This window comes from Fopius arisanus, unplaced genomic scaffold (assembly GCF_000806365.1).
Source record: "Fopius arisanus strain USDA-PBARC FA_bdor unplaced genomic scaffold, ASM80636v1 scaffold00040, whole genome shotgun sequence".
Taxonomy (NCBI): Eukaryota; Metazoa; Arthropoda; class Insecta; order Hymenoptera; family Braconidae; genus Fopius; species Fopius arisanus.
This window is the reverse complement of record NW_011887779.1, coordinates 501,645-512,314: the sequence shown is the minus strand read 5'-3', so window position 1 is coordinate 512,314 and position 10,670 is coordinate 501,645.

Below are 10,670 nucleotides of genomic sequence, written 5' to 3'. Positions count from 1 at the left end.
CTCCCCCACAACTATGAAAATTAAAAATAATATCTTATTCGAGAATAGAATGCGAACGGGGGTGGTCTGTTGTCCACTGAAAACTAGAAGTGAACTAAACACAGGGCGTTCCTAGACTTTGTTGGAATTAGGAAACTTTTATATTTTAAAATAGTGACGAGGGGAATAGGCTCATGAGAAGGGCCATATCCCTTTACCCATTTACGGATTAACCCTTTGAGAGAATATCTTTGAGCGAATGTTAGGTGATGACTGGAACTTGAAATGCGCGTCTTTGATTCAGGATTTTCTCAGGCAATTTTTCATTTTTTTATGTGAGACCTGATGAGATCTGGGATGACATTGATACTCTTCCCTGTGGACCTTGAGGATGTGCTATAAATATTGATATACAGGGAGTAGATTTTTATATCTGAATGCGCAGTGAGAAAACTCGAGGAGATAGTTACACCATCCCTCTGTCAATGTAACTTTACACCAATTATCGTACTCCCCCACGACGTAAGATGAGACCTTATGACCAGTTTATCCTTCCTCTTTGATTCTATTAACTATATCTTTTTTTCCACCGCAACCTCATATTTCTATTTAAAAAATGGCAATTGGAAAATAAAAATTGGCGCCATTAATCATAACTATTCAGATGAATAAATGATTTAAAAAAAAGTGACAGTTCCGTAAAATTTCCTACAACCGCATTTCGCTCCGGAATTACGGAAAAGGCACGTAATTTTTATTGAATATTTCTCTCCGTGTAAGACAAGTTTCAGGTAACGCCGTAAAAACTGCGATTCCTATTGCGGTCCCAGGAGTGCATTATTTATAGTAGTCTCTCCTGTGGTCACGGCTGAACCATATAACCCCTATACCATTGCCAAAGAAACAAGAGAGAAAAACTGAAAAAAGTCATTCCTATTGGGAACTTGTTTTTTTTTTTTATTTTCAGTGGAGTGGGTATGAGAGAACGTATACAAGCTGTTGTAACCTGGACAATCGTATACCCAGTGGTCTTTACTGCGGTTTTACGATTTTTTAGAGGGATTTAAAAAAATTTATACGCCCGCAATTTAACCTTCCCCGCACACACCGCAAATACCATTTGTCGAGTCTTCCGGATGACCTCAAGGTAATATTTTTTATTGCTGAAAAAAAGAAATGGCACCTCGAGTGTTTGCCAGAAATATTTCAAAACATTCCACGAAATTTAAAAGGAATCCCCTAAAAATGTCTATCGAAATAAAATCAACATTTTAATAAATTCGGATAAAATATTAATCAGAGCATCTATTGTTATTAACAACCGGACGTGGACAATTTTCTGAAGCCTTGATGTCTGAGCGAATTGAATCACGTCTTGCGTATGATCCTCGGCTTTTGTGCGTGCAAATATTTCCTTTATTCGTGTCTAGTACGTACCATATCTCAATCACGTCACGTCCCACCGACTAAATCCCATTCCACCAATCTCTAACAATTTGCTTCGCCTTTTATCCATCAATGTAGAGCATTTCTGTTGGTTGAGGATGTAAAGTGTGATGTGTACCCTCTTTGGTCACTTGTTTGCTTTTGATACTGGCAGATTAAAGTTTATTCGATAGCATCGACCTTAATATTCCTGGGGCTTTTGTGCATGCATAACCATCACAACAAGACCAATACGTTACTCGTACACTGAGAAAAATATTTTGTTAATTAAAAAAAAACATAAAAAAAAATTAATTAATTGAAAATCGCGAACACTTGTCACTGGGATTATTAAATATTTAATTGAATTAAAAATATTTAATTGTAAATTTAAATTGAATATTCAGTAATTATTATTATAAATATTGAATTGAATTGAATGTTCAATTATTATTATTATAAATATTGAATTGAATATTGAATTGAATTAAAAATATTGAATTGTAAATTTGAATTTTTAGGAGAGACGTTTGGAAATATGAAATATATCATTATTATTGTTTAAATAATTGCTCTCTCCTATCACAGAGTCAGGTTCGTCGCCGAAATCATGAGGGTCCAGACGGATTGGTAATGTGATAGTGGACATGTGTTGGGTGTTGTCTGGATCATCTCGTTACATGAACAATGAAGTCTTGTATTGGAGTTAAGTCATGCTTCCCACCAATTTAGAGATATCTCCGCTGGAAAAAGAATCTTTCCTTTTTCCTAATGAAAAGGGGTAATTCTGGTGGGAAAGCGCTCAAGCCGTTCAAGTCATTTTTCTTTTTCAAAAACTTTAATTCAGAATTTTTTTATGGATTTAACTCCAGAGAAATGCAAATTATCATTTAAATTGAATAAATTAATTAAAGTTTAGAGACCGATTTTTATAAACATTTTTGAATATCACGATGGTCTGTATATTTAATCATTTTTATAATTCAAAAACTGAAAATTAGGTGCAGATAATATAATAACACGAAAGAAATTTTTAAAATAATTTTCTCGTAATTGTTCCGAATATAATTTTTTTTTCCTTTTTTTGATTTTTCAATATTCTCAAAAAATACGCCATCTGAATTTAAAAAAAAATCCTATTCAAATTTTTGAAAATTCTTTCAAAACCGTTCCCAAAAATAAAATTGTTTTGTCTTCCAATTTTTTTTTGCTTCATAAAAAAAAATTCTGAAAAGTTGTCGACAATTTTTTTTTTTAATTTCGAAAAAATATTTCGATTACAATTTTTTTACCCAAATAATAAATAATAAATAAATCCGAATCGACCGGAAGTCATGACACGGACTAGTAGAGACCGTTGGACAGTCTGATTGAAATACCCACACATATCCAAAATCTTGAATCATATAAATTGAATTTCCACCACCTGGGCCACCTGGGAATTAGGGTATCCAGGTTGTCTCGAAAACTGGCACAATTTTACACGACGACACTTTGCATGGCGACAGGAAGGCAAGCCCCCAGGATGATGGATCTACAATCCAAATGGTTTGTCCACGCATCCCGAGGAAACTGAAGGAGGCGTGAATAGTCGGATGATTGGATAAAGAAGTCATGACTCTCTTCCTTCCATTCTGGACACGAGCAAGACATCAATGGGGGGAGACTATTCCGTGGTACCTTGCAAAATAATCTTTTTCACAACAATTTTTCTTTAGAATTGACAAAAAAAGGGAACCTGGCAGTGGCAACTTGTGGGACCAATTCCCCTTACAATACTTTTGGTGTCAATGAAGATGGAATTGAGTCGTTGATGTCGGCAGACTTTTTGAAGAAAAAGAAATGGAACAGAAAAGTCATTTGCTTCGATATTGTCGGACAAAATTAAATGTACTTGGTGGGAACTTTGGAGATCGTGGGGTGGGGGTGCTTGAGGGTTTTGTGTTGACTATTTATTCGTCGTGGGGTAGTTTTCTCGGTCGCGTGACTTGCGGAAATCGAGATGGGGGCACACACCGTTTGTGGATTATTCGAGAATAGAAATCACTAGTCGTTGAATTTTCCAAATCTACTACATCCGGTGGTGAATACAACGAAATCAAAATTTATGGGAAAGTGGAATTGGAAAAATATTTGGGAACTAAATAAATTTTTGACAATTCATCCGCAATTTTCTACTGCGTATTTTTTAGAAATCCAGAAATTTATTTTCTCACCGGAAAATTTTCCATTCAAATTTTCCAATTTCAAAATTCGTGAATAATAAACAAAAAAATTGGGATGTCCCCTATGTAGTATTATATTTTTTTTCAGAGTTAGAATTAGATGTTCAACTCGAAATTCCTGAGGAGAAAACATCTTCAAGTATTTTCCATTTGCTTTTTAGATTTATAACCCACGACTAGTACTCATCGTCGATGAATGTTTCCCCATCCACAACTCGAAGTGTCTGACACGTTAATAAATAAATTATCCGGATCAACAATTCGTGAAGGCATAAATAAAACGAGTATTAAAAAAGATACAGTTGTTAGCTCAACATATTAGCAAGCAGCCAACCATCAGGATAGGTTTAGTCGAGTGTCTTGGAGCTTCTGGTATCCATCACGATGGGCCACCGAAATTCGCCAGATCGTAGTTTACATTCGCAAAAAAAAAAAAAACCTGAAGATCTTCCAAAGTCAAGCCGCCGAGTGTTTACGTCTTTCCGGAGTGAGTATAAACTGAGTTATCTGTGACTGAAGTGTTTACAAGAAGTTTAAAGGCCCATTTGCCTTGAGATTGAAAATGTATTCCATTCAATTGCATTGAGATAATAATTCCAGATTTCATTTTTTATTTTCACTCACAATTTTTTATAAAACATAACCAATCTTCCCAGAAGGACCACCCAATGCGTTCGCTAGGGTATGATAAATAAATTCTTTTTGCATATTTCCATCTTTGATCCAGTGGGGCTGATTAATTTCACTGGAAGAGAAACGAGTGAAGCTTTATCTTCAAAGAATTTGAGTACAAAAAATGTGGATGATTGTAGAATTGTCGAAAATGTTATAAATATAAACAAATAGAATAGGATCTAATAAAAAATAATTACCTGCGCGTTTGTTTTTGTTTTTTAATTAATAATTTAATAACTGAAGATTAATAAACATGGAATTGGAAATAAATATAGGATTTTGATGATTCAAAAAAAATTTCAGATGTTGAAAATTTGAATTTGAAGTGAAATTTAAATAAAAAGTTTTTGGTGAGAAGTGAAAATTCTTGGGCCCCAGAATTTTGGGGGGCCCTCGTGCAGGTGAAAATCAGAACATCATCTGATTTTCCGGAGTTCATCTTCCGCAACTAATCGAGACGTACCTGTCGGCACTGGTCAGTCTGAATTTTTTTTTCAAAAAATTCCCGTCGTTTCAGTTAGAATATCCGTGACTAACGGACGGTACGAATTGAAATAGAAATCTCTTCATGAAGAATTATTCATGTGAATGAAAATTAATGCGAAAAAACGTTGGGCCCAACTTTGACTTGATGACGGCTGACATTTCCTTTTTCATTCAAATGTGAAAGAAGATATGATAAAATAAATAAATACCCGAGTAAAAAAATGGAATGGAAATATTTTTTCTAAATTTTCAAAAAATTTCTGGGAGACTTTTCAGAATTTTTTTTTATGAAACAGAAAAAAAATCGGGGAACAAAAGAATTTTATTCTTGGAAAGGTTTTGAAAATTTTCGAAAATTTAAATAGGAAAATTCTTTTTATAATTTAGATGGCGTATTTTTTGAGAATATTGACAAATTAAAAATGTTATAAAACAACCGTATAATTAAAAAAAAATTATATTCGCAAAAATTTCTAGAAAATTATAAAAAAAATTTTGGACACAAATTTTTTCAAACATTTCCCAAAAATACGATTGTTTGGATTTTTGGAAATTTGAAGATTGAAAATTTCTGAGAAGTTTTCCAGAAATTTTTTGAAAGTTTGTAAAAAATATTCCGTCTACAATTTTTTTTACTCGGGTAAATATATTATTATTATAAATTATTATAAAAAATCGCATATTCTTTGAATTCCAAAGAAAATCAGGCGATGAGTCGATTTTCCACAGCTGATGTTCCACAACTAATCACTTCGTTCATTTGACCTGTCCACGCTTCCGAATCGACTACCTCCAGAGGAATCTCCAACCGTTGAAATCCGTGACGAACGTTAAAGTCTGGAATTAAGTTAAAAGGTGCACCGGGTAGATCCGCCACTGACTAATGTCAGGCAAACCAGTGAGCCTTTTTGGGGTACGCCAGGGCATCATGCTGATTCCTCAAACGCTTTTCCAAAGTGCCCAATGCTCTTTTTCTTTCATTTTATTTTTTCTTTCCAAAGACCAGAACCGTGTAGGTCACAACGGGACACGGACACGCGCCCTTCGCCCTGTCCAGCCCTTACCCCCAGCGGTTGCCTTCTCGGTGCTGGCGATTATGGTGAATCCTCGGGTCCCCATTGTCGAGTGCACGGGACTCACTCGTGGACTGGACGTGTACTGGACTTCAACTGAACTTCAACTGGACTTCAACTGGACTTGGGCCTGATGCACAGCAGGAGGAGATTTTTTTTTTCGCCTTGGGTCTTGTCTCCGGCATTGACAGTCGTGTGCATCTTCGTTTAATTTTTAAATGCCATCCTGGTGTGAGGCGTTCATGTACCCCAAAATTGCGCGTTAGTGCAACACCGTAGGGACCCCCCGCATCACCTCACGATTGATGTCTTTACGATGCGTAACGTAGGGTTTTTTTTTTCATAGGAAAGAGGAAAGATTCAGGGGCAGGGTCATCACGACCCGAGACTAATTTCTGCTCTACCATCGTCCTCTTTATATTTTTTATACTTTTTACACTCTTTATACTTTTTATCCTTTTTATCCTCTTTATACTCTTCATACTCTTCATACACTTCATACTGAACATTTTTTTTCTTATCTTTTTTTCACTTGCTCTGGATTAGTTCTTGCACGATGGTTCATGTGACACTAGAGACCATAATCCCTTGATTCTTTTAGATACCAGTGAATTCGTCTCTTTGTGTTTTTCTCCTCTCGTATTACAATACCAACAGTTGAGAGACCTTAATCCAGAGTCACATGATGGTGTATACAAATTTAGTCGAGAGGAAGTCTTACAATTCTCGTTTGTGGAAGGATGTGTCGTGGGAGAATTTTTTGGATAATGCCCAGGCAGAGGTAGAGCGTGGCAATCAGAGAGCATTCATGGGACATGCAAATATCATTATTTTGGGGCCCAGAATTTTTTTAAACTTTAGGAATCTCGGAAACGTCAAGGTGTAATCAATTTTTATAACAGACTCCTCCATCTGCTCTCGTGTAATCCCCCAGGATTTTACTCGCCGGTTTATTGCTTCTCCTAAATAGGAAATCCTCAGTTACCGGAACCAATATATAATCCTGATAGGCGACATCGTGTTGAACACATCATCGTTGGACTAGAAAATCCTCCAAATCCCCAACATCCCACAGGACATGAGACACCTTGTGCCTCCATCTCACCATCAGCCATTCGTGTTTACAAATAACTTCAGGGAAATTCTCCCAACACCAGTCGAGATCAATTGATTTTTTTGGGTCATTCCGACTGTCATCATGTCTTATCTCTCAATAATTCCTTTTTAATTAAGACCCTGTGCTCCCAATTCTTTTATTTATCATCAGACTTTCCGCGGCGGTTTTTAAAAATTAAAATTTTTTTTTTTTTTTCACGTCGATCGCGGATTTCGGGAATTTTTTCCCTTTTATAGTTGTTGCATCTAAAACGAGATTTTGAATTTGTTTATTTGAAATTGAAAAATGTTAAATAAATGAATGAATCAATTTTTCATTTTTTATTTATTTATTTGCGGGTATTAATTATATTAATTGGTATACCCGATTATATTAATTATAGGGTGTTATTATTATTGTTACAATTATTTCCGGAGAAACGATTTCAATTAACAATTTAACAACTGAAGATTAATAAAAATGGAATGAAAAATTATAAACAGGGCTCTGATGATTCCCAAAAAATTTCAGATTTTCAAAATTTGAATTTGAAATTGTGAAATTAAAATAGAAAATTTCCATTGAGAAGTAAAAATTTCTGGGCCCCCGAAGCCATTAATTTTGGGTGGCCCTGATGCAGGTGAAAATCACATCATTTGATTTTCCGAGATATTAATTATATTAATTATTATTCCCGAGTATATTAATTATAATTAATGAATTTCGGGGATTATAATTAATTAATTATAATCCCCGACGTTATATGGTGTTATTATTATTGTTACAATTATTTCCGGAAAAACGATCGTCTCACGGAAACAAACGTGAGGTTTATTCCGTCTGGTCGATTCTCGTCTGTCCAAATCGTTTTGTTTATATTCTTCAATGAATTCCAATTGCCACATATTTTGGATGTTTCCCCCGGTCGCGACAGTTTTTGCAATAAATCAAGTTGGTGCGTCTAATTCCGTACCCACAACGACTGTTTATACTTCAGATAGAGAAAGAGACAAGCGGATGCGATCGGGAATTACACTCATGGGAATTAGTGTGCGAGAGGGCAACAACACATATCTGTTTTCGTTATTAGAATCAAACGAGACGGCAAACGAAGCTTTCGCTTCTGGATAAACACACTCTATTTTCGTTTCGACCCCAAACCGTGGAGATCGGACTAATTAGTTTTTCCAAGAGATGTTCATTAAATATAATAATCGATACTCGTCGAGATAAATCGCTGCAAGATAAAGCGCGTTATAATTACAGAAATCGTGATTAAAAAATTAATTTAAATGAGTTCCAGTTCGAATTACCCGCCTCTGACGACTGAACCAATGAGGAACAAGTGTGACAGACTTTCGAGATATCGATAGTCTCGATGTTTCGATGATTTGTCCTTTTTAGAATAGGACACTCGTCCCGATGAACCGCTGCAGCACGCCAATTAAAAAATCGTGATTAATAAATTAATTTAAATGAATTCCGAATTCAAATTACCCGCCTCAGACGACTGAACCAATGAGAAACAAGTGTGACAGACTTTCGAGATATCGATAGTATCGATGGTATGATAATTTATCCTTTTTAGAATAGGATTAGATTTTATTCTTTTAGATCGATTTTCAATCGATTGTTCATGGAACTACCCCATCCCAGAATCTCCCCAAAAATTCTCGAGCCCCCCCCCCCCCTGACTCAAAACTCACTACACATCGGTAAATACTGCGAGTCAGCTCCACACGAGCTACGAAAAATGGTTTAACAGGAAAAAATGGTAAAACGAGGTGCATTAAGGGCGAACACAGGACCACAGGGTGTCCACTGTCCAGAGGATGTTTCTCCACCCCGTCGAGTTACACTATAACGCATCTACTGTTGTAACACGCGGCACTTCATCCTCCACGAGGGGTCCACGATGTGCTCAGCATATACTCACTGAAAATCGAGGGAGTGAGAACAAGACACGTAGGGGGTGGATAGTTACGTTGTCAGACAGATGTTTCACTCTGAATCTTTTCGTAAATACCCTGAATTCTGTATCAATAGATAAATTATTTCTTTCCAACATTCAATACCACCTAATAGTGAATTGAAACTAATTGCTCCATTTCCTACTCTAATTGTTGTTATTGTTTATTATAAATAATCGAAATTCGATCTAGCCATTTAATATTTTTTTATTCAATTAATAATTTATATTGATGGAAGATGGTAAATTTCATACTATTAATTTTTTGTCTTTCCAATGTGTTGTCTTTTAGATAAGGAAAATATGGAAAATTCTGGGATGTAGAATTGGTAAAGCAGAAACTCTGAAAAAAATCTTTATTGATTCAGCCTTCTGAATTAAACGGAAATTAAACCATTGACCTACATACTTATGTTGATACGCAATATTTAAGACTTCATCTTATCTTTTATCAATTTCCGCCTGGAATTAATACCTCTTATCCATTCACTAATAAAACAATAAATGAAATAAAATTCATTAACTATTAAAAATCCGTGAAGATCCGAAGAAATCGATTTTTTAATAATAAATTAATCGTTCTCCATCAACGCATAAATAATCATTTCACTCGAAATGAGATTAATTAACCGAGTTACCCCGAAAATTAAATTACTTTCTATAGTTTATGTTTCGTGGTGCCCTTTTGCCCCTTGAAAACGACTTTGAACGACTCCAAACGACCGGTCATTACAGGGAACATTTTCACAATCTAAAGAAGCGTGAAATGTATTTTTTAACGATTTGACCGCCTACGGTTGATATGAATAGTTTCTCATTCAACTCAACACGTGTTACAATGTATTAATTCCTCAACATTTAAGAGTCCTTTTAATGCCGAAGCCTTCCGACCCGAAATCGATCATAAAACTGAAATAAAGCCAGCTCATGCGGAAAAAACGGACGAACATTATTTATTTATGCCTTTGTCCACTTTTCTGTGGTCATATTTTTTTTTGGATTGTCACTGTTCTGAGAAAAGTGAGGAGTGTCGAAGAAACGACAGCAAAAGGCACATCAAAAGCTTGTTAGCACGTCGGATATTCCGTGTACGTCCTCTATTGGCTATCGTATTCCAGGTGATCCTGTTGTTGGTCCATTTCTTTGCGCAGACGCCCTAATAATGGCCGAGAGTTACGCCATAATGGGGCGTGCGCCGCGAGACCAGTGCCACTTTACAATTCATTCTTCTCGGTATTTTTTTTTTTAACACGTATTCCATTTTTTTCATCCTCTCGCCCTTGTGTTGCTGTCGGCGAAGCACAGACTCTCGTGTTCCGGTTTACGATGAAGGAAGAGGACTGGAGGAAAAGCACCAGGAAATCGTTAATGCCCTCTCTCGATACGTGCACGCGCTTTTGGTCAAGTCCAGGTGAGAGATTCTTTCAGGAATTCCAGTCATGGCATCACCAGCGGCTGGCGACTCAAGAAATTCTGAATGACACCTGCGAAAATTTATTACTCAAATATTATACTCATTTATCAGATTTTGAATCAACGAAAACGATCGCGAAAAATCTGAATATTAATTACGGAATGTGAAGTTGTAATTTACGAAAAGGGGAATTGATGAATAGCAAATCGATCTTATCTGATCGGAAACCAATCTTGAGGGAACATTGAGGTAATGCTGGTATAAGGTTGGGTCATGTTGAAGCAACGTTGCGCCAACATTGGGACAACCTTGAGCCAAGTTCATCAAT